Raw genomic sequence first — 25,595 nt, forward strand, 5'->3', positions numbered from 1 at the left:
ACATATGGAATCTTAACCACACTATTAAAGGATCTTCCCTGCTAATCTTCTATGTGTTAGTATATTTAGATATCAGTGAAGTAATAGCCATTTAAACAATTAAACCTTGAAACAGAGAAGGAAGTTCTTAAAGGCACCTTTAGAACAATAGTAGCTCACACCAGCAACCACTCTCATCTTGGTCACATCTCTCAAGCTGTCAGTCCAAGAGAGTACTCATGCATGCAAATCAATCAGAGAACCACTACCCCATGTTCACATTCACATTCACGTTCACGCTCCTCCTTCATTTCATTCTTTAAAAATTAAAAAAAAAAAAAACCTTCATTTTAAAATCATCTTGTTTGTTTAATGAATAACGCTGTTTACATGGAGACCGTTCATTGATCTAACTGGTGTTAAAGTAATAAATGAATAGCACTTGTGTTTACCCTTTTCTTCTTGAGACTAATTAATGCTAAGCTTAAGATACTTTTAAATTGCTGAGATATATAAATATTTATATATAATTTTATATTGGGAGCTATTGAACATTTAATCTCGTTTGGCAAGACAGATCCATTTCCTTGGCCAGAATAAAAGAAGGATGGCTTTGTGATGAAGCTATTAGAGATTTTTCTTTCAGCATTCAACATCAATAATAAGTTGATTCTAAAATTGAAGAAATTAGAGGCAAACAAAATGGCGGTGCCGAAGGGGAGCCTATGGCTCAGGGCCCAACTGGGGATCCCGCCGCTACTGCTGCTGGCCATGGCCCTGGCCGGAGGCTCGGGAACCGCTTCGGCTGAAGCGTTTGACTCGGTCTTGGGTGATACGGGGTCTTGTCACCGGGCCTGTCAGTTGATGTATCCCTTGCACACCTACCCCAAGGAAGAGGAGCTGTACCCATGTCAGAGAGGTTGCAGGCTGTTTTCAATTTGTCAGTTTGTGGATGATGGAATTGATTTAAACCGGACCAAATTGGAATGTGAATCTGCATGTACAGAAGCATATTCCCAATCTGATGAGCAATATGCTTGCCATCTTGGTTGCCAGAATCAGCTGCCATACACAGAATTGAGACAAGAACAACTCATGTCCCTGATGCCAAAAATGTATCTACTCTTCCCTCTAACTCTGGTAAGATCATTCTGGAGTGATATGGTGGACTCTGCACAGAGCTTCATAACCTCTTTGTGGACTTTTTATCTTCAAGCTGATGATGGAAAAATAGTTATATTCCAGTCTAAGCCAGAAATCCAGTATGCACCACAGTTGGAGCAGGAGTCTACAAAATTGAAAGACTCATCACTAAGCAAAATGTCCTCAGATCTGCAAATGAGAAGTTCACAAGCACATAGAAACTATCTTGAAGACAGAGAAAGTGACGGCTTTTTAAGATGCCTGTCTCTTAACTCTGGGTGGATTTTAACCGTGACTCTTGTCCTCTCTGTGATGGTGTTGCTCTGGATTTGCTGTGCAACTGTTGCTACAGCTGTGGAGCAGTATGTTCCCTCTGAGAAGCTGAGTATCTATGGTGACTTGGAATTTATGAATGAACAAAAGCTAAACAGATATCCAGCTTCTTCTCTTGTGGTTGTTAGATCTAAAGCTGAAGATTATGAAGAAGCAGGGCCTCTACCTGCAAAAGTGAATCTTGCTCATTCAGAAATTTAAGCTTCTTTTTTTTTAAAGAAAAGTGGAATAGACATCTAAATTTCCATTCCTCATAAAGCTTTTTAAAATGGTTTCATTGGATATAGGGCTTAAAAATCACTATTAAATGCAAATAAAGTTACCCAAATCTGTGAAAATAAATAAATAAAAATAAAATTGAAGAAATTAAAAAATAGCTTCAGGCCTTTCAGGGGTAAAAACCAATTCCAGGCTTATGAAGGAAAAAGTTACACATGGCACGTGATTATAAAACTTAAAGTGAGTTCTATCTCTAGGGGCAAGTGTCGGCTTTGAATCATATCTCCTCAATCTAACCATTATCTCTCCATTGAACTCAAGATCACACAAACACACACACACACACACACATACACATACACACACCCCTCAACAGGACGCCATAGCAGGAAAAGGCCTTTTTGGGCATGTAATTCAACTCACTAGTGTCTTAGATGAGAAGATATGAATTCCAAATGAGGAAGTGATTTGCCTAAGGATGCACAGCTAACGCTTGCTGGAGCCAAAATAGTGCCCCAAGGTCTCAGTCTGGTCCAGTAACTGCCCTTCTGAATCCAAAGGACAGGACTTCCTCTAAGAATGTTTAGAGGGCCATTTAAACTGGTTCCTCACCTCCTGAGAGAATCTTAAACTGCACAAAAGATACCTTCCTTCCCTCTGCCAAGCTGAGTGCATCCCATCCAACAGACTTCATAATCTAGACTCCAGGGTTCCAGAGAAATCAGAATTACCCCAGGACGACTCTAGTGCTGCTGCCTTTCATTTCTCCTAATGGGAGAAGTGCCCCCTTTGGGAGATGTCTGAGCACATTTAGCTGGAATGCACATGGAGCTATTTGGATGTGATGTTGGAGCCATGTGGGAAAGCAGATTATGATGAGAAGAGGCCTTGGCCACAGGAAGAGTAGGTGGTGGGGAAAAGGGCTTTCTCATATTGGAAGACAAAGCAAGTCCAAGGCCAGAGTGTGTAATCATCACACAAGTGGTGAGCAGTGGTCATTCTTCATGCCTCCCAGGAACCAAATGCCTTCTGGTCACCAGGTCAGCCTCTCTCCTGAGGTACACCCACCAGGCCACACATCACCTCCTGGAGTTGCTTGACCAAATTACTCTTTTACAGATGCTCAAAGAGCTCCAAATACAGGACAATTTTTCTAAGCGATAAAGAGGCATAGGGGGAAAATGTGTTTGGCACTTGCTTCAGCTATAACAAATTGGTGGGAGGTGAGAGATTCATTGGAACTTGAAAAGAATAATCATCAGATAGAGGAAAATAGGCAGGAGGTTTGTCTCCAAGAAGTGAGGAGGTCAGTTTTGGAACAGAAGGTCATATAGATACAAGGTCCTTCCAGTCCTTTGTTGATTCCTTGTACTGAATTTCCACATGTGAGTCACAGCCTGAGATGAAAGAGGTCGTCTCCAGGATCTCAGGTGATGCTGTTTGTAGGTTTCCAGCTCTGGATCCAGGCAAGTTCCTGATACAATTCTTTGACTGACTTCTGCAGCAGGATTGGTTCACTGTGTGCAGAAGATCTTCCACCCACTCACTTATTTAGTCTCTGTGCTGACTGCTGTGGAGGAACAGAGGTGTGGGTGCAAGTCTGAATCTGAGAGTGACTCTCAAAATGATACACGATTAACTCTATGTTGAAGTAGAGACACTGTAAGCACAAAAATGGAGAAGATATAGAAGACAGATTCCTTCCAACCATGGGAATCAGAAAAGGTTTGGAGTACAGAGGTTGTTAGGCAGAGTTCTGGAAGATGGAGAATGGTGGAGAGAGGGTATTCTAGACAAAGAGAATAGAAAGAGCAAAGACATAAAAGAGGGGAAATGAGATAGAATATAAGTGGAACAACAAATAGTTTGATTTGACAGACATACAGAATATAGATGTTTAGGGGAGAACAAACACTGGCAGCAGGATAAAGAGCAGGATGAAAAAAGAGGTGTACTGAAAGAGACTTGGATTCACAATGAGAATCATATTCAAATAGTAATCCTTATTTAACAACTTTCACTTTACCTCTTACCCCTTTGCTTGTAAAATGGGAATGGTCATAGTACTTGCAGCATAAGATTATATGTGGATTAAATATGTATCTTAAACAATGCCTCAGTTCAGTTCAGTCAGTCAGTGGTCTCCATCTCTTTGAGACCCATGGACTCCAGCATGCCAGGCTTCCCTGTCCATCACCAAATCCTGGAGCTTGCTCAAACTCATGTCCATTGAGTCAGTGATGCCATCCAACCATCTCATCTTCTGCCAATCCCCTCTCCTCCTCGCTTCCATCTTTCCCAGCATCAGGGTCTTTTCAAATGAGTCAGTTCTTCGCATCAGGTGGCCAAAATACTGAAGCTTCAGCTTCAGCATCAATCCCTCCAATGAATATTCAGGACTGATTTCCTTTAGGATTGACTGGTTGGATCTCCTTGCAGTCCAAGGGACTCTCAAGAGTCTTCTCCAACACCACACTTCAAAAGCATCAATTCTTCACTGCTCAGCTTTCTTTATAGTCCAACTCTCACATCCATACATGACTACTGGAAAAACCATAGCCTTGACTAGACGGACCTTTGTTGGCAAAGTAATGTCTCTGCTTTTAAATACGCTGTTTAGGTTTGTCATAGCTTTTCTTCCAAAGAACAAGAATCTTTTAATTTCATGGCTGCAGTCACCATCTGGCATGATTTTTGAGCCTAAGAAAATAAAGTCTCTCAACTGTTTTCATTCTTTCCCTATCTGTTTTCCATGAAGTGATGGGACCAAATGCCACAATCTTAGTTTTTGTAATGTTGAGCTTTAAGCCAGCTTTTTCATTCTTCTCCTTCACTTTCATCAGTTCCTCTTTGCTTCTGCCATAAGAGTGGTGTCATTTGCATATCTGAGGTTATTGATATTTCTCCCGGAAATCTGGATTCCAGCTTATGCTTCATCCAGCCTGACATTTTCACATGATGTACTCTCCATACAAGTTAAATAAGCAGGGTGACAATATAAAACCTTGACATACTCCTTTCCCGATTTGGAACCAGTCTGTTGTTCCATGTCCAGTTCTAACTGTTGCTTCCTGACCTGCATACAGGTTTCTCAAGAGGCAGGTCAGGTGGTCAGGTATTTCCATCTCTTGAAGAATTTTCCACAGTTTGTTGTGATCCACACAGTCAAAGGCTTTGGTGTAGTCAATAAAGCAGAAGTAGATGCTTTTCTGGAACTCTTTTTCTTTTTCTGTGATCCAATGGATGTTGGCAATTTGATCTCTGGTTCCTCTGCCTTTTCTAAATACAGCTTGAACATCTGGAAGTTGTCAGTTTGCATACTGTTGATGCCTATCTTGGAGAATTTTCAGCATTACTTTACTAGCATGTGAGATGAGTGCAATTGTGTGGTAGTTTGAGAATTCTTTGGCATTGCCTTTCTTTGGGATTGGAACGAAAACTGACCTTTTCCAGTCCTTTGGCCACTGCTGAGTTTTCCAAAATTGCTTGCATATTGAGAGCAGCACTTTCACAGCATCATCTTTTGGGATTTGAAATAGCTCAACTGGAATTCCATCACCTCCACTAGGTTTGTTCATCGTGATGGTTCCTAAAGCCCACTTGACTTCGGATTCCAGGATGTCTGGTTCTAGGTGAGTGATCACACCATCATGGTTATCTAGGTCATGAACATCTTTTTTGTATAGTTCTTCTGTGTGTTCTTGCCACTTTTTCTTAATATCTTCTGCTTCTTTTAGGTCCATACCTTTTCTGTCCTTTATTGTGCCCATCTTTGCATGAAATATTCCCTTGGTATCTCCAATTTTCTTGACGCAATCTCTAGTCTTTCCCATTCTATTGTTTTCCTCTATTTCTTTGCACTGGTCACTGAGAAAGGCTTTTTTATCTCTCCTTGCTATTCTTTGAAACTCTGCATTCAGATGGGTATATCTTTCCTCTTCTGTAGCACATCATAAGCAGTCAATAGATATTAGCTATTATTTTTAGAATGATTAATTCTGGGAACAGAATTTCTCTTAGAGGAATCCAGAGTATTGTGTCACATATAATGGATATACTATTTGGGATTTATTCACCAGAGTATTTTCATCTTCTGTGGCCCCGAGTCTCTAGCTATCTTGGACTCCCAATTCAATCTGGCCAGCTCAAATCATAGGATTTCTTCCATAGTATAAGGAAGAAGCTCTTCCACCATTAAGGCTGAACCAGAAAGATTAATGATTCTAAGAAAATTGGCATTAATGTAGGGGAAATCCCTTCCATACAGAAAGAAGGAAACAGAGCATACCCCTTCCAGTCCCAATGGTGAAGGGAAAGAAGAAAACAAGCTGATTAAAGACAGATGCATTTGTCCCTGCTTTCTCTTTCAGAATATAAATCTAGGTGGTGAAGTGAAGATGCAATAGAAGCACCTAAGTTATAGGGAAGCCTAAGAAATGCTTGGGGCAGGGAAGCACCAATGAAATGCTTGCCCATGTTCACTGAGGTAGGCCCTAGACCTCTAAGAGAAGTCATGCATAAGGCCCAGAGATAGTGAGACAGCAGTCTCACTAAGAAAAAGCTATAAGATAGAGGAGTCTGATGTGGTTGGTACCTTGACACCTCACAGAAAGCAGTAAGGCATAGGGATCCATAAATTACCATGTGCCCCACTTAGGGGGTCACAGATGGATGAACAAAAGCCTGGGGTTGAGTTAAAGAGGCCATTATACATGGGGCCTTTGCAATCAAGCACAAATAGCTAGGATTATAGACTCCAAAAGACCAGCTGAAATGTATTATTTTTCAACAACCCACTCTGCAGCACAGCCAGCAAGGATCCAGAATGCACATAACAGCATGTGATTCTGAGTGTTCCCTCTACCCTTCCCCAGCACGCTTTCATGGGAGCTCTACCATATTGGGAAAGAGTAAGAAGAAGGGGCTGAAATCCCAAACATTTCATTTATCTGAAAGTGGGTGATTTAAACTGAATGGAGTATACTTAAGTCAAAAAGACTATATGTTATTAATAGCCAAGTTTAAGTTTGTTCTCTACCTCCCAGTAAGACAGGGACTTATAAAGCTTTGACCAATGATAGAAAAGTCAAGAAGCTATGTTTTCCCCATCATACAAGTGTAGTGTCAGACAACACTGCACATATAACAATGATGAAAAAACAACAGAAGATTGAGGACTGGCATGGGGAGAAAAGAGGAAAAGCAGGTGTCACACTGGAAACACATGATAAAAAATGGGAGTTGTTATATAGGATCCAGATCCAAATCTTATGGAATAGGGTTCAAAACAATAAGGAGGATATGATGGTATTCTCACTTGGACCAGCATAGAAGTGTGTAAGCACTGAAAAGGGACAGGAAAGACTCGCACCTGATGCTTGACATATGGTGATGAAAGGAGTGGAGCTCAGGAGGCCAGAGTCATCATGAGGGAGGCATATGTGGAGAGAAACGGTGGCTGCTGCTGAAGGAGAGGCAGTACTTCCAACTGTTCACCACTGGGTGTGATGTCAGCTGTGGACTTGTCATATATGTGCTTTGTTGTGGTGAGAGATCAAGCCCTGAGCCTTTGGAGTGGGAGCACTGACTCCAAGACTCTAGACTACCAGAGAAATAACCTTGCTAAGTCACTTCAGTCGTGTCCGACTCTGTGCGACCCCACAGATGGCAGCCACCAGGCTCCCCCGTCCCTGGGATTCTCCAGGCAACAACACTGGAGTGGGTTGCCATTTCCTTCTCCAATGCATGAAAGTGAAAAGTGAAAGTCAAGTCGCTCAGTCGTGTCCAACTCTTCACAACCCCATGGACTGCAGCCTACCAGGCTCCTCCATCCATGGGATTTTCCAGGCAAAGTATTGGAGTGGGGTGCCATTGCCTTCTCCATAAAATAGTGAGAACTCCCACAAAGGAAATCACTTGAATACAAAACCCAGCATCAGCAGTAGCACCCTGTGCAGGATGCCTCATCCAAACAAAAAAAATAAAACAAAAACACAAACCATACCATCAGCAGACAGGAGTACCACCTCACTCAGCCTTGCACATCAGAAGAAAACAAAACAAAACAAAAAAACAAACAAACAAAAACTCAGCACAAATCTCACCCTATACAAAGTTTACAGAAACCACTGCACCAATCTTAGGAGGGTAGAAGTCAAAAGGAAGAAAGAATTCAACCTTTAAGCCTGAGAAAAGGAGACCTCAACCACAATAAGTTTAAAAAAGAATAATGAAAAGGCAGGGAAATACTGCACAAATGAAGGAACAAACTAGAAAAACACAAGTCTAACTAATGAAGAGGAAATGGGCAAACTACCTGAAAAAGAATTCAGAATAATGATAGAAAAGATGATCAAAAGCCTGGAAAGCAGAATGGAGAAAATGTAAGAATCAGTTAACAAAGATCTAGAAGAATTAAAGAATAAACATACAGAGACAAACAACACAATTACTGAAATTAAAAATACTCTAGAAGGAATCAATAACAGAATATCTGAAGCAGAAGAATGAATCAGTGAGCTGGAAGACAAAATGGTGGAAATAACTTCTGAAGTGCAGAATAAAGTGAAAAGATTGAAAAGAACTGAAGATAGTCTCAGGGACCTCTGGGACAATATCAAATGCACATTCAAATTATAGGGGTCCCAGATGCAGAAGAGAAAAAAAGGGTATGAAAAAATTTTTGAAGAGGTTATAGTTGAAAATTTCCCAACATGGAAAAGGAAATAGTCAATCAGTCCAAGAGGTGCAAAGAACTCCATACAGGGTAAACCGAAGGAGAAACATGACAAGACACATACTAATCAAACTAGCAAAGATTAAACACAAACAAAGAATATTAAAAGCAGCAAGGGAAAAGCAACAAGTAACATACAAGAGAAACCCTATACGTTTAAAAGCCGATTTCAGCAGAAACTCTGAAGGCCAGAAGGGAATGGCAGAATATATTTAAAGTACTGAAAGGGAAAAGTCTACAACCAAGATTACTGTACCCAGAAAGGATCTCATTCAAAATTGATGAAGAAATAAAAAGCTTTTCAGACAAGCAAAAGTTAAGAGAATTCAGTACCACCAAACCAGCTTTACAACAAATGTTAAAGGGCCTTATATAGTCAGGAAGGAGAAGGCAATGGCCGCCCACTCCAGTGCTCTTGCCTGGCAAATCCCATGGACCAAGGAGCCAGGTAGGCTGCAGTCCATTGGATCGCTAAGAGTTGGACACGACTGAGCGACTTCACTTTTACTTTTCACTTTCCTGCATTGGAGAAGGAAATGGCAACCCACTCCAGTGTTCTTGCCTGGAGAATCCCAGGGACAGTGGAGCCTGATGGGCTGCCGTCTATGGGGTTGCACAGAGTCAGACACGACTGAAGCGACTTAGCAGCATAGTCAGGAAATATAAGAGAAGAAAAAGATCTATAAAATCAAACCCCAAACAATAAAGAAAATGGCAATAGGAACATATATATTGATTATTACTTTAAATGTAAATAGATTAAATGCTCCAACCAAAAGACACAGACTGGCTGAATGGATACAAAAAAAGATCCATATATATGCTGTCTACAAGAAACCCACTTCAGACCTCAAGACACATATAGACTGAAAGTGAGAGGATGGAAAAATATATTTCATGCAAATATAGTCTAGCAAAAGAAAGCTAGAGTAGCAATCCTCATATCAGGCAAAATAGACCTTAAAGTAAAGAGGATTACAAGTGATAAGGAAGGACACCACTTAATGATCAAGAGACCAATCCAAGAGACAGACATAACAATTGTAAATATCTATGCACCCAAAATAGGAGCACTGTAATACATAAGACAAACACTAACAGACATAAAAGGAGAAATTGACAGTGACACAATAATAGTAGGAGATTTTAACACCCCACTCGCACCAATGGACAGATCATCAAAACAGAAAATCAATAAGGAAACACAAGTCTTAAATGATACAGTAGATGAGATGGATCTCATTGATATCTCGATGACATCCCATCCAAATACAGAAGAAAACACCTACTTCTCAAGTGCACATGGAACATTATCCAGGATAGACCACATCTTGAGTCACAAATCAAGCTTCAGTAAATTTAAGAAAACTGAAATCAAATCAAGCATTTTCTCAGACCAGAACACAATGAGACTAGATATCAATTGCAAGAACAAAAACTGTAAACAACAGATTTGACATAAACACATGGAGTTTAAACAATTCGTTTCTAAATAACCAACAGGTTACTGAAGAAATCAAATGGGAAATCAAAAAATATCTAGAAACAAGTGACAATGAAAATATAACTCAAAACCTATGGGATGCAGCAAAAGCAGTTCTAAGGGGGAAGTTTATAGCAATACAATCCTACCTCAAGAAACAAGAAAACCAGCGAATAGACAACCTAACTTTACACCTAAAACAACTGGAAAAAGGAGAAGAAAGAAACCCCAAAATTAGTAGAGGGAAATAAATCATAAAATTCAGGCAGAAATAAATGGGGAAAAAATTAAAGAAACAAGTGTAAAGATTAAAAATACTAAAATTTGGTTCTTTGAGAAGATAAACAAAATTGACAAACCCTTAGCCCAACTCATCAAGAAAAAAAAGAGAGAAGAATCCAATCAACAAAATTAGAAATGAAGAAGTTGAGGTTACAACTGACAAGGCAGAAATGCAAAGGGTTATAAGAGACAATTAGGGACAACTATATGGCAATAAAATGGATAACCTGGAAGAAATGGACAGATGCTTAGAAAAGGTCAATCTTCCAATACTGAACCGGGAAGAAATAGAAATTATGAACAACCCAATTACAAGCACTGAAATTGAAGCTGTGATCAAACATCTCCCAAAAAACAAAAGCCCAGGGCCAGACTGCTTCACAGGAGAATTCTATCAAACATTTAGAGAAGAGCTAATGCCTATCCTTCTAAAACTCTTTCAAAAAACTGCAAAAAACACTTCTAAATTCATTCTATGAGACTACCATCACCTGATACCAAAACCAGACAAAGACAACACAAAAAAAGAAAACTACAGACAAATATCACTGATGAACATAGATGCAAAAATCCTCAACAAAATTTTAGCAAATAGAATTCAGCAACACATTAAAAAGCTCATACACCATGATCAATAAGGGTTTATTCCAGGGATGCAAGGATTCTTCAGTATATGCAAATCGATCAATGTGATACACTATATTAACAAATTGAAAGAAAAAAATACATAATAATCTCAATAGACGCAGAAAAAGCTTTTGACAAAATTCAGCACCACTTTATGATTAAAACTCTTCAAAAAATGGGCATAGAAGGAATCTAGCTCAACATAGTAAAGGCCATATATAATAAGCCTACAGGAAACATTATTCTTGATGGTGAAAACTGAAAGCATTCCCCCTACGATCAGGAACAAGACAAGGGTGTCCACTTTCACCACTATTATTAAACATAGTTTTGGAAGTCCTAGCAACAGCAATCAGAGAAGAAAAAGAAATAAAAGGAATTCACATCGGAAAAGACATAAATCTTTCACTGTTTGCAGATGACATGTTACTGTACATAGAAAACCCTAAAGATGGTATCAGAAAATTACTAGAGTTTATCAGTGAATTTAGCAAAGTTGCAGGATACTAAATCAATACACAGAAATTACTTGCATTTCTATTTACTAACTGAAAAATGATAAAGAGAAATTAAGCAATCAATCACATTCACCATTGCAACAAAAAGAATAAAATATCTAGGAATAAATTCACTAGGGAGACAAAAGAACTGTACACAGAAAATTATAAGACACTAATGAAAGAAATAAAAAGCAACATAAACAAATGGAGAGATAGCCCATGTTCCTGGGTAGGAAGAATCAATATTGTGAAAATCTACACTACAAACAAAATCTCCAGATTCAATGTGATCCCTATCAAATTACCAAAGGCATTTTTCACAGAACTAGAACAAAAAATCTCACAATTCATATGGAAACACAAAAGACTCCAAATAACCAAAGCAGTCATGAGAAAGAATGCAGCTGGAGGAATCAACCTTTCTGACTTCAGGTTATACAACAAAGCTACAGTCATCAAGACAATATAGTACTGGCACCAAAACAGAAATATAGACCAATGGAACAAGATAGAAAACCCAGAAATAAACCCATGCACCTATGGGTACCTTATTTTTGACAAAGGAGGCAAACATATACAATGGGGCAAAGACAGCCTCTTCAATAAATGGTGCTGGGAAAATTGGACAGCTACATGTAAAAGAATGAAATTAGAACACTTCCTAAAACCACACACAAAGATCAAATTAAAATGGATTAAAGACCTAAATGGAAGACAAGAAACTACAAAACTCTTAGATGAAAACATAGGCAGAACACTCGATGACATAAATCAAAGCAAGATCCTCTATGACCTACCTCCTAGAGTAATGGAAATAAAAACAAAAGTAAACAAGTCAGTTCAATTCAGTTCAGTTGCTCAGTCATGTCCAACTCTTTGCAACCCCATGGACTGCAGCATGCCAGGCCTCCCTGTCCATCACCAACCAACTCCCGGAGTTTACCCAAACTCATGTCCACTGAGTCAGTGAAGCCATCCAACCATCTCATCCTCTGTCGTCCCCTTCTCCTCCTGCCTTCAATTTTCTCCTTCCTTCTCCTTCTGCCTTCAATCAAGTGAACAAGTGGGACCTGATTAAACTTAAAAGCTTTTGCACAGCAAAGGAAACTATAAGCAAGGTGAAAAGACAACCCTCAGAGTGAGAGAAAATAATAGCAAATGAAACAACTAACAAAGAATTAATTCCAAAATATACAAGAAGCTCATACAACTCAATGCCAGAAAAAGAAATAACCTAATCAAAAAGTGGGGAAAAAAGCTAAACAGACATTTCTCCAAAGAAGACATCCAGATGGCTAACAAACACATGAAAAGATGCTCAACATCGCTCATTATTAGAGAAATGCAAATCAAAACTACAATGTGATATCACCTCACTCTGGTTAGAATGGCCATCATCAAAAAGTCTACAAACAGTAAATGCTGGACAGGGTGTGGAGAAAAGGGAATGCTCTTGCACTGTTTGCAGGGGTGTAAATTGGTACAGCCACTATGGAAGATGGTATGGAGATTCATTTAAAAACTAGGAATAAAACCACCATAGAACCCAGCAATCCCACTCCTAGGCACATACCCTGAGGAAACCAAAATTGAAAAAGATAGATGTATCCCATTGTTCACTGCAGCACTATTTACAATAGCTAGAACATGGAAGCAACCTAGATGTCCATAGACAGATGAATGGATAAAGAAGTTGTGGTACATACACACAATGGAATATTACTCAGCCATAAAAAGGATTGCATTTGAGTCAGTTCTAATGAGGTGGATGAACCTAGAGCCTTATTAAACAGAGTGAAGTAAGTCAGAGAAAGATAAATAGCATATACTAATGCATATATATGGAATCTAGAAAAATAGTACTGAAGAATTTATTTGCCAGGTAGCATGGAGAAACAAACAGAGAATAAACTTATGGACATGGAGAGAGGGGAGGAGAGGGTGAGATGTATGGAGAGAGTAACATAGAAACTTATGTTACCATATGTAAAATAGATAGCCAATGGGAATTTGCTGTATGTCTCAGGAAACTCAAACAGGGGCTCTGTATCAACCTAGAGGGGTGGGATGGGGAGGGAGATGGGGGGGAGGTTCAAAAGTGAGGGGATATATGTATACCTATGTCAGACTTTATTTTTCTGGGCTCCAAAATCACTGTGGATGGTGACTGCAGCCATGAAATTAAAAGAGGCTAACTCCTTGGAAGGAAAGTTATGACCAACCTAGATAGCATATTAAAAAGCAGAGACATTACTTTGCCAACAAATGTCCGTCTAGTCAAGGCTATGGTTTTTCCTGTGGTCATGTATGGGTGTGAGAGTTGGACTGTGAAGAAAACTGAACGCCGAAGAATTGATGCTTTTGAACTGTGGTATTGGAGAAGACTCTTGAGAGTCCCTTGGACTGCAAGGAGATCCAACCAGTCCATTCTGATGGAGATCAGCCCTGGGATTTCTTTGGAAGGAATGATGCTAAAGCTGAAACTCCAGTACTTTGGCCCCCTCATGCAAAGAGTTGATTCATTGGAAAAGACTCTGATGCTGGGAGGGATTGGGGGCAGGAGGAGAAGGGGACGACAGAGGAATGAGATAGTTGGATGGCATCACTGACTCAATGGATGTGAGTCTGGGTGGACTCCGGGAGTTGATGATGGACAGGGAGGCCTGGTGTGCTGCGATTCATGGGGTCGCAAAGAGTCGGACACGACTGAGCAACTGAACTGAACTGATGTCTGATTCATGTTGAGGTTTGACAGAAAACAACAAAATTCTGTAAAGCAATTATCCTTTAATTAAAAAATAAATTTTTAAAAAGTTAAAGCAGAAATCAATGATATAAAAAATAGGAAATTGTTAGAGAAATTCAATATAACCAAAAATTGGTTCTTTCAAAGACTAAAAATACATATATGCCTCCAAAAAAAACATAAATAAGGAGAAGGCAGTATGACTTCAACATTGACAGTGCAGGAAAATATAGTTGATATCAAATATGGGAGCCCTTGATAATGGCAGCTTTGATATTTGTGACATAATTCATGAGCAATCAAAAAATTCATGATGTAATCATTTGCCATTTTGGAGGTGAAAGCTTCAATCTTGGACAATAGTGACTAGACCTATTGTGACTAGTCAATACTGACTAGTCAATAGTGACTAGCCAATCACATGGCAGTCCATTTCAGTGGAGCTTCCTTGCTATTTATTCAACATTGTATAACCAGTTGCTCTTATGAAATAATGAATGACTATATATCTTAGTCTAAAAAATGTGTATGCCCCTAGAAAAAAGCCAGCAGCTTTTTCAGTGATGGAACCTGGTGCTAATGTTAAAAATTAAGAAATAATGAAAATATTAGTAGGTGAGAAGTTAAGGATCCTTTAAGAAAATGATAGTTCATAGCCAGAGAATAGAAGTTCAGATAAATTAATATAGTGATATGTTTGCTTATTCCAATCCACGGCACAAGTAAATCAAATATAAGTTTTATAGAGAAATAAGTGATTCATAATACTTCCACAAATGCTGCAGCCTGTGGCAAAAAAAAAAAATTGTATTTTAAGGAAGAAATTACATGCCATAATGCTAGTGATATAATTAGGGATTTCCAAAGGTAAGGCTCTAAATTTTCTTTATCTCAGTTAAACTTTCAATACTTTGGTATTTTGATTAGTTAAACATCTATGTCAATCTAAAGATTTTAGCCATTACTTGACTGAACCTAGAGAAGGAAGATTATTAAAGATTTGGACCCCTGAATTCCATGGACAGGAAATACTTAGATGAATTCCTTCTCATTGATGTTCGATGTTTGAGCTACAATAGCTAACAGAAATTTTCACAAAAGGCTTCAAGCATCATTTCACATTCTTACTCAGACAGTATGCCTGAAGTTCTGCATTTTTATTTTATTTCAGCAAATGGTTATTGTATCATATAGAGACAGCTGTGAACTCTGGGAATTAGTTCTCCTCTTGCTCTGCCACCTCATCATATCATCACCCTCTACCATCTGCAGAGAGTTGTATGAATATCAAGAGAAAGGGAAAACTGAGGGGCCCATAGCTGACTCAGAAAAGTATTACCACCCACAGCTACCCAGTTTTCACTGCAGAATTTTTATTTTACAATTAGGCCATCACTTTCCTGATCTCTGAGCTTCATTTAAAGAAGGGATAACCCCATGGTTCTACTCCACAGTTATTCTTATTATAGCATCATAGAAATACACAGTGCTGATATTTCTGGTTCTCACATTACTCCAGCTAAGCCTGACTCCTTTGCTCCAAGCAAGATTTTAGCTAAACTATCTCTTAACCAAATAAAGGCAATTCCAAAGAACGCTCAAACTACTGCACAGTTGTACGCATCTCACACTCAAGTAAAATAATGCTCAAAATTCTCCAAGCCAGGCTTCAGCAATACGAGAACCATGAACTTCTAGATGTTCAAGCTGCTTTTAGAAAAGGCAGAGGAACCAGAGATCAAATTGCCAACATCCGCTGGATCATTGAAAAAGCAAGAGAGTTCCAGAAAAACATCTATTTCTGCTTTATTGACTATGCCAAAGCCTTTGACTGTGTGGATCACAATAAACTGTGGAAAATTCTGAAAGAGATGGGAATACCAGACCACCTGACCTGCCTCTTGAGAAACCTATATGCAGGTCAGGAAGCAACAGTTAGAACTGGACATGGAACAACAGACTGGTTCCAAATAGGAAAAGGAGTACGTCAAGGCTGTATATTGTCACCCTGCTTGTTTAACTTATATGCAGAGTACATCATGAGAAACGCTGGGCTGGAGGAAGCACAAGCTGAAATCAAGATTGCCAGGAGAAATAACAATAACCTCAGATATGCAGATGACAGCACCCTTATGGCAGAAAGCGAAGAAGAATTTAAAGAGCCTCTTGATGAAAGTGAAGGAGGTGAGTGAAAAAGTTGGCTTAAAGCTCAACATTCAGAAAACTAAGATCACAGCATCTGGTCCCATCCCTTCATGGCAAATAGATGGGGAAACAGTGGAAACAATGAGAGACTTTATTTTGGGGGGGGGTTCCAAAATCACTGCAGATGATGACTGCAGCCATGAAATTAAAAGACACTCCTTGGAAGGAAAGTTATGACCAACCTAGATAGCATATTCAAAAGCAGAGACATTACTTTGCCAACAAAGGTCCATCTAGTCAAGGCTATGGTTTTTCCAGTAGTTATGTATGGATGTGAGAGTTGGACTACGAAGAAAGCTGAGCACCGAAGAATCGATGCTTTTGAACTGTGGTGTTGGAGAAGACTCTTGAGAGTCCCTTGGACTGCAAGGGGATCCAACCAGTCCATCCTAAAGGAGATCAGTCCTGAGTGTTCATTGGAAGGACTGATGTTGAAGCTGAAACTCTAATACTTTGGCCACCTGATGCAAAGAGCTGACTCATTGGAAAAGACCCTGATGCTGGGAAAGATTGAGGGCAGGAGAAGAAGGGGATGACAGAGGATGAGATGGTTGGATGACAGCACCAACTCAATGGACATGAGTTTGGGTAGGCTCCGGCAGTTGGTGTTGGACAGGGAGGCCTGGCATGCTGCGGTTCATGGGCTTGCAAAGAGTTGGACACGACTGAGCAACTGAACTGAACTTATTTCTTAACTTTGGGTTTACAAATCTAGTGAAGTACTTCTGACTGAATCTTGTATTCCCCAATATGGTAGGCTCAATAATGACCCCCTAAATATGTCCACATCCTAATTCCTAAGGCCTGTCAATATGTAATCTTATGGGGAAAGGAACTTTGTGTGATTAAATTAAGCATCTTGAGACTAGGAGATACATTTGTATTGTCTGGGGGAAGCCCAAAGTAATCATAAGCATCCTTATAAGAGAAAAACAAGGACAAAGTCAGAAAAAAGGAGGTATAACAACAAAAGCAGAGACTGGAACAATGTGCTTTGACGATGGAGGAAGGAGTCACAAACCAAAGAATGTAGATATCTTGTAAAAGCTGAAAAAGGTAACAAAAGAAACTCGCCCCTAGAGTCTCTAGAAGGAATGCATCCCATTGACACCTTGATTTTAGCCTCACAAACTCTTTTTGGACTTCTGACCTCCAGAACTATGAGAGAATAAATTTGTATTGTTTTAAGCTATTATATTTGTGTCGATTTGTTATAGCAATAATAGGAAACTAATTCACCCAGTTACCAACTCTGTCACCCTCTTTAAGGTTGAATGAGTAGCACTTTGGTACTCCCCAAATTGCTTGACTCCAGCTGGGTATTTACTCTCCTGTGTATTACTGAGGACAGCTGTAAGTTGAGGCTGATTTGGAAGGCACATAACAGGTGGTCCAGAAAGGGACAAGTAATACTGCCAGTCAGCGCAGCCTAGTGGTCAAGTTTAGAGAGGGCAATAAAAGCAGGAGGATTAAGCAGAGCCCAGGCGGTCAGACAGCAAACTCCACCCCAAGTAACAGCACTGATGTGCTCAGCTATTCAACAAGTGATGGCTCCATCTCTGTCTTTAATTTGTAGGTCAACAGGGTGGAACTGTTTGCCACAGAAAGAGATCAAAGGCCTATATGAGACTGAAGTCAAAGCAGAACTATTTGAATTCCCTCCCACTGGACACACTTGTCAGAACTTTCAGGCTATAAAAATGTCAGAAAACATGTCAGAAGCCAAGGACTTGCATCTGTAGAACTTCCCAGCATCTGCTCTTATACAATAAATCCAGGATGACTCTTCTTTGGAAATTTAGAAATTTCTAAGCTGGAGAGTTCACTCATACCCTCGTCATTACCAACTATCCTCATCACTTTTAAAAGAAAAAAGAAGAGGTGATCAAATTAGGGGAGAGGATAGAAAATAAGAAAGCACCTATATTGCCACCTTCTCTGTTGCCAGGTTCTATGAGACACATTTGATATGTGGAGGCATGTTTAAACCCCAGTGCCATTTTACTCCATCATTTAAAGATGGTTACACCTCCCTGCCCTCGCCCAGCCTAGAAGTCCTTGAGGTAGGAATGAGATCATTGGACAAATTGAAATATGAGTTGTTGTCAAGGCTCCCCTGTGAATAGCTATTAGAATCACAAAGCACCTAACTTCATCCAAGAGTTGTTCAAACAATGTTTGTTTTTAAGAAACAAACTTACTTTTAAGAAATAGATGGAAAGACTTTTCTATGTACAGTCAGTGCTCATTATTCTCAGAGTATATTTGTGAATTCTGCTGCATGCTAAAATATATTTGTAACCCCAAAATCAATATTCATGGCACGTTCATGGTCATTCACAGGCATGCGCGGAGCAGGGGAAATGTGAGTCACCCAGTGTTCACGTTCCCAGCAGAGATCAAAGAAACTGACACCCTCCTTCCTTGTTTCAGCTCTCATAGTGTAAACAAGTATCTTTTTCATGTTCTATGTAGTGCCATGGTTTTTGCATTCTTATGCTTTTGGTATCAGTTTGATACCAAATGACAGCTGAAGGACTTTCAGTGATCTAAGCACAAGATGAAAGAGAAAATATATCTATGAGATAAGCTTTGTTGAGGCATGAATTGCAGTACTGTGCGCCATGAGTGTTTATGAATCAACAATATATCTTAAGCAAAATGTCTTTGAACAGAAACACATGTAAAACAAGGTTGTGTATTGATTGGTTGACGAAAATATTGTGACCAGAGGCTTGCAGGAACCTAACCTTATAATTCCCTTAGAGCAATAGTTCAATATTCATCATTTGTGGTAACTTTATGGAACATAACTACTGTGAATAAAGAGAATTGACTGTAACCTTTTAAGTTCATATTTTGTTTGTCACAAGACATAACCTGAAGTATTAGTTGAATAAAATCAGAGCCCAAGGTTTGAGTTGATCAAATTGCCACTTCTTGCAGCATCCCTGAAGCCCCTCCTTCCTACATGTCTGCCACAAATTGAAAGCCCTTGGAAAGAAACGTCTGCAATGAAAACACATACATTTAACCAAAGAACAGTCCACACTTACTGGAGATCACATGTCTAGGAAAGCAGGTTTTTTTCCCCATTAAAAAAAATAAAAAGTTGAACTTGAAAGATACCCCTTATCTGCTCTATTGCATTACAAGAAGAAAACCACACTCTGTCCCCATCTCAGAGTGGAAAGGAGGGTAGCCCTTGGCTAAGACTTTGAGCCTCTTTGTGGCCATTTCAGTGATTTTCAAAGTTGGTTTTTGCAGAGCTGAGGGAACAATTACTAAGAGGTAGTGCTATGTCTTACTCTCAGTGGACCCATGTACACAGTCTGAAACAGCAGATTGAGACCAAAAAAATGGAGCCAGGGATCATCCACATAAAACTGTGAAGTTTAATTCACTGAGAAGAGGTGGTCTTGGAAATTATGGAGCATGAAAAAAAATGTTATCCTGCCTCCTTGTGGGTTTTAACTATATCGTTTGTCTTTGACGAGAGAAGGAGAATGGATAGGGAGAAGGAAAGACGGAGGTGGGGTAAAGAGAGAGAGAGATGCCTTTCTACATGATTCAACAGACACTCACTGGAAATTGTAGAGGATGAAGAGGTGTGCCTGCAAAAAATGCAGATGGGGAGAAGCTCTGGAAGCAAAAGCTCATCCTGGGCTGTGCTGCGGAAACTGCAAAGTCAACAGCCACCTTTCACTGCCCTTCTGGAATCCCCAGGAAATTCTCATGGATGGAGTTCCTTAGCACCAGGGGAGAGGGACAAATCCTGGGTGAGGCAGACCCCTTAGGTAGATAACAGAATTTCTAAAAGAGTGAGTGGGAGTCCCACAATGAACATTAAAAAGAAATTGGTGCCCCCTTTTAAAGCAAGAATGAGATAGGACTGTCTGCTTTCATCCCTTCCATTCAAACTACTAGAAGTCAGTCTAATGAGACAAGAGAAAAAACATTGTAAGGATTAGAAAAGAAGAATACCATTGTGAGTATTTGCAGATAATATACTTTGCAAATAAAACCCAGAATAACCTAGTAAAACCTAATAAACTAATAAGAGAGTACAAAAAGGTAGTGGACTACAAGATGCAGAAACAAAAATCAACAGTGAGCTTGACAAATTCAACTTGACAAACTTTGAATTATACCAAATTCAAACCAAAGCATGTATTTTTTCAAGGCACATTTTTGAAGAAGGGACTTAATCCATCAGCCAGCAATATTTATTATAAAGTTATGGTAAAACTGAAGAGTCAGGTATTCACAGAAGGGATAAACAAATGGGCCAATCAAATAAAATTTAAAGCCCCAGATTTCAGATGCATGTATGTATAGGAATTGGCAAAATCCATTTTCCCCCCAAAATGCGGAAATCAAGGCTAAAGAGATAATTTAATCTCAATTACAGAGAAATAAATTGAGATTTTAAACACTTGGCTTCTTTATGGAAAATCTACACCTCCTATCTACCCTCTACCTTTTGTGGAGGTGCTGAAAAGGATTAGGGGATGGGACAGAACAGGGAAATATGCTCTGCTCCCACTTCAGCCTGTGCTAATGCAAAGAGAGAGGCAGCAACATCCAAGGGGGTGAAGGGAGAGTGGTGTTCAGGCACTCCTGGGTCACCAGCAACAAAGATAGCAGAGGTGGAGATGGGAGCCGTGATGACCTGGCTACTGCCAGGTGAATATCTCATAAAAGACTGAAAAGAAACTCCACTGACACAAGACTAGGAAGCTGGGAGCCTGGTCCAAGGATAACTTTTACACAAATCCAGTCGAATATCATATATTACCAATAGAATTCCTCTGTGAGTAACACACTGACAATCTACTTCCTAGGTACATTCTGCAATTGTCTTTTCTGCTTTCAAGAGTCTTTACCCATTTTTTATTTTAATTTTTATTAGAGCATAGTCGATTTACAATGTTGTGTTATTTTCAGGTATACAGTAAAGTGTATCAGTTATGCATGTACATATATCCACTCTTTTATTTAAAATTCTTTTCCCATATTGTCCATTACAGAGTACTGAGTAGAGTTCACTGTGCTCTACCGCAGGTTTTTATTAGTTATCTATTTTACATATAGTAGTGTGTATACATCAGTCCCAATCTCCCAATCATCTTTACCTATCTTTATCACAATAATCCTCTCCTTCCCCATAAGCACTAAAGAGCCAGCCAAAGCTGCATAACTCATGAGCTGTGATTCTGCCATCATGCATTTATCATCAGTTGATTTGTGTCTGTTCTTGCCTGTCCCTGATCTTATTCCTACTCAGGCTTCTCTAATACCATGCGAGTAACCCTAAACCTTCCTGCCTTTATCCATATTACCTGCTCCAGTTTCTCTGGTGGAATTAGCTCTCTATCATGACTATTGCCTGGATCTGGTCTCATGCACAGCTCTGGTTTCCACTCCATTCGGACTGAGCTCTGCTGGATGCAGAAGGATTCCCCAGAGTGAAGATGCAACTTTGTTCCCAATATGAGAGACCGCTGCCTTCTCCTTTCCCAGAGAATGCCTCCTAGGTTTCAGCACCAGCACAGACCGATAACAGTAACCTGTAATTTAGCTTCATATGACCCAGCTCTTCTATTGGGCTTGATTCCTGGGTCCTTCTCCCATATCTTCCAGCTTTATTACACATCCTTCCCCACCTCTAACCTGCACCTCTGATACCCAGAAAACCAAATTAAGATCCTAGATGTCTTTAGTCTTTCTCTATGTGCCAGTTGGAATCTTAGTAGGAAGTGAATTCAACTCAGCTGGTTCAAATGAGAAACCTTTAATAAAGAAAATATTTACAGAGGTGTGGGTGGAGATAAGGGAATCAACAAGGGGTGATGGGGCTCCCAGAAACCAGCAGCAGAGGGTAGCTTTATCACCCTTAGGACTGGAGAGCAAGAGAAGGAAATGATGACACAAGAGCTCAGTGAGAGCTGGAGTCACTGGGAAGGGGCTGCTCCTGGAGGGATGGAGCCACTCAGAGCAAGAAGTAGTATACCCTGACCTCTCTCTCCTGCGCTCTCCAGTCTCAGGCACCTTCCATTGGTCAAACCCAACCAGAATCCAACTGGCATGTGACCCCAAAAACTGTCATGTGTAGAGTCACTCTCTGAGCACAGAGTAGGGCAGAGAAGGGTAGCAAATGCACCTGAGGTGGGCAAACAGTACAAGCAGACCCTTTGTTTCTCATGTCAGACCTTTCATTTCTCCTGCAACCTTGAGTGTTTCAGACATGGGCTCTCCTGGCCTCCTGACAGGGGAGTTTCTCTTAAGCCCTTCACAAGGTATCTACCTGGCAATAGCCAATGTGTTATGGCTCCCACAAAAGTATTCCAACTACTCAGATACGAGTGAGACCCACTCCTGGGCAGGGAATACCTGGTACTTCTCAGAAGCTAGGAGTTACTGGGAATTTATGGAGAGAGGACAATAAAAGCATGTCTCCACCAAGGGAGCTCCCAGTGGAGACACAGGCAGGTGGGATGAATCAAAGGAGAGGAAGGACACAGGACCAAGAAGCTCAAGCCAGGACGCTTTGTTCCAACTGGTGGGCGATAATCCCTCCTCTTCTTCCAGGGTGTGCCCAACAAGTAGCAGAGTGGCTCAGGCAATCATGATAGGAAGGGCTGCAGACCATGTAACAATACCCATTCCATGTTCACGTCCTTTGTCCTATTCAGACCAGAGACAGATTCCCAGCCCCAGCTTGGTCACACACAATTATCCTGCCCCGACTGAGTTCTTGTTTCCCTACCTGCATTTCATATTCTGAGTTTCTTCTTTTCCTTCTTCGTAGGTTTATTTATGTCATCCCATCACTTTTTGTTGTCACCTAATCACAATTTCATGTCCTTTGTCAACTTTTAGTGACTTTAAAAAGTATGGTTGCCATAACCACTCTTGCAAAAATTATGGACTGGCTGCCTTATTTAGCAGTAGTTATATCCTACCTTGGAATGGCATCTTGGTTAAAACAGAGAGTACGGGCTTCTATTTTATCTTAACACCGAGAATCGGGACCAAAACCAACACACTCACCACCAGCAGGCACATACATTAGCTCATTTAGCCCTTCAACTCCCCTCTGCGGTGTGACCCACTATTAGTCACTTTAAAGATGAGGTAACTAAGGCTCAGAGAGGTTGATTAATTTGCCCCAGGTCATGCGGCCAGTGAGGATCCTCTCAGTTCTCTCTCTGTCCTTCTGATTGTCTGTGACCTAAGAGTGAGGAATAAAGGCAGCACTTGAAGGAAAACACTTTTCTCTCCTCTTGTTGCAGTTGTTTCTCTGTCTTCCCTTTGGATTCTGTACAGAGCTGCTGTTCATCTTTGCCTTATGCTTCAGAACAAGACAGAATGAATGAATAACCAAGGCAGTTGGGAGCAGCCTCCCAGACAGGATGACCAGATCCCCAGGAAGCTTGAACACTAGGCTGCCATGGCTGAACCTTTACAATCTCAATTCAACAGTCTGCCACTGTGCCTTTGTTATTTCTTGTGAGCCTGCTGTATTTAAGAACATAGAAAAGAATTTTTGTTTAGCCAGGAGGTATGGGAGTGGGGTCATTCTGAAAGAGGAAAACTGAGACAGAAATGGGACAGAGCCTCTAACTGCTCTTCATTCTCCCATTGTCTCTGTCAGGCGTCACTTCCCAACTACAAAACCAGAAAAGCAAGGCTTGTTAAGTCCTGCGTTATCTGGGACAGTTGGGGATCTCTCATCCATCCCTCAACATGCACACACACACACACACACACACACACACACACACAGAAAGAGAGAGACCCCGAACTTGGTACAGAGTGGGTAAATGCCAAGTATTCCTGCCCTGATTGCACTCTGAAGCTAAATCCACCTTGATACTTTAATTTCTGAATAGGGAAATGTCCAGAGAGGGAAACTGTCCTGTACAAAGTCACAGAACTGTTCACGTGGCAGACTACGGTCTAGAGCCCAGTCTCCTGGTCCCCAAGTAAATTTTTCACATTGCATTATCCTCACCCGCTCCATGAGGGCTTGATGCAGAGGGTCATCAGTAGGGTCCAGCTAGGCCTTACATATGGGGATGAAGAGAAGATTCATAGGGGAAGAGGTTCCTGAAAACCCGGGAGTTGAGTTTCATGGCCTTTCTTGGGTCAAAGAGAACTCTTCCCCGGTAAGGCTGGGAATTACAAATTTACAAATTAAGATACAGGATGCCCGGACTTCCCAAGTGGTACTAGTGGTAAAGAACCTGCCTGCCAACGCGGGAGACATAAGAGATGCAGGTTCAATCCCTGGGCTGGGAAGTCCCTTGGAGGAGGGCATGGCAACCCACTTCAGTGATTTTGTCTGTAAAATCCCATGGATAGGGGAGCCTGGTGAGCTACAGTCCAAAGGGATAACAAAGAGTTGGATATGACTGAAGTGACTGAGCACACACAGCAAACATATACAGGATGCCCAGTTAAACTTGAATTTCAGATAAATGATACCTAATGTTTTGGAATAAGTATATCCAAGTATTTCAACTGTATCTGGCAACCCTATTCCCAAGGTTCAGATGAGGGGAAAAACACCATAACTGCCACAGATACTTCCTCATTTCCCTGCAGGTGTTCAGGCCCTCAATGTTCTGACTCTAGCCAATGGAACCTGCCTTGTTTTCTAGAATTATTTCTAGTCTGAGGTAAACATGGCACCAGCAAGCAATTGGGAAAGTTAGGGAGTTAATAGAAAATATAGATCTCAAAATATTTAACCCATACCACTGTATCTTTGCTACCTGAACTTGTCAGAGTGTGAAACATAGAGTTGTCCCACTGGAATATCTACCCCAGAGATGCCCTTCTAAGGACAATGCCAAGCAGACTATCCCAAAGTAGGGAAGTTCTTTACACAAATTTCTTGAGTGAATGAATAAGCCAAGGCCAGACCAGAGTCAGGAAATCTGACCTTTGAACAATAGCACTCCCTTCTTGAGCTGACACCCCAGATCTCTCCCAACCCAGGCCTGAGGCATCTTTCAGAGCTCAATGGAATTTCCTCCTTTTTCAATGGAAAGGCAAGCTCCTGGATGTCCGAGGTCTGGCTCACTCATTTAGGGCCCCCAGGGCCTATCTCAATGCTAGACACAAACTGAGAGCCAATTAAAAGTTGAATGAATGAATGAATGACTTTTCTGACTACAAAGACCTCAGGAGTCCAAGAAACAGGGATTTGGAGTGTACAATGATAGGAATCCATTGCCACCAATCTTGAATCCATTCATTCATTCAATATTAAATATACTGAGCTTTTTTAGGTCCAAATGGGAAACTAAAAGTGTTATTCACTCAGTTGTGCCC

At 40.5% G+C, this 25,595-nt stretch overlaps 1 pseudogene across 1 annotated transcript; it reads left to right on the plus strand.

Annotated features, from left to right (window-relative positions):
* The first annotated feature begins 649 nt into the window (after positions 1-649).
* Positions 650-1,777, plus strand: LOC147360732 (transmembrane protein 59 pseudogene; annotated as a pseudogene). The gene has a single exon (XR_015139391.1). The product of XR_015139391.1 is annotated as a transmembrane protein 59 pseudogene (transcript).
* Positions 1,778-25,595: the final 23,818 nt, after the last annotated feature.

Source organism: Bos grunniens, chromosome 13, assembly GCF_055505025.1.
Source record: "Bos grunniens cultivar Pamir isolate PY7600 chromosome 13, Bosgru_T2T1.0, whole genome shotgun sequence".
Classification (NCBI taxonomy): domain Eukaryota; kingdom Metazoa; phylum Chordata; class Mammalia; order Artiodactyla; family Bovidae; genus Bos; species Bos grunniens.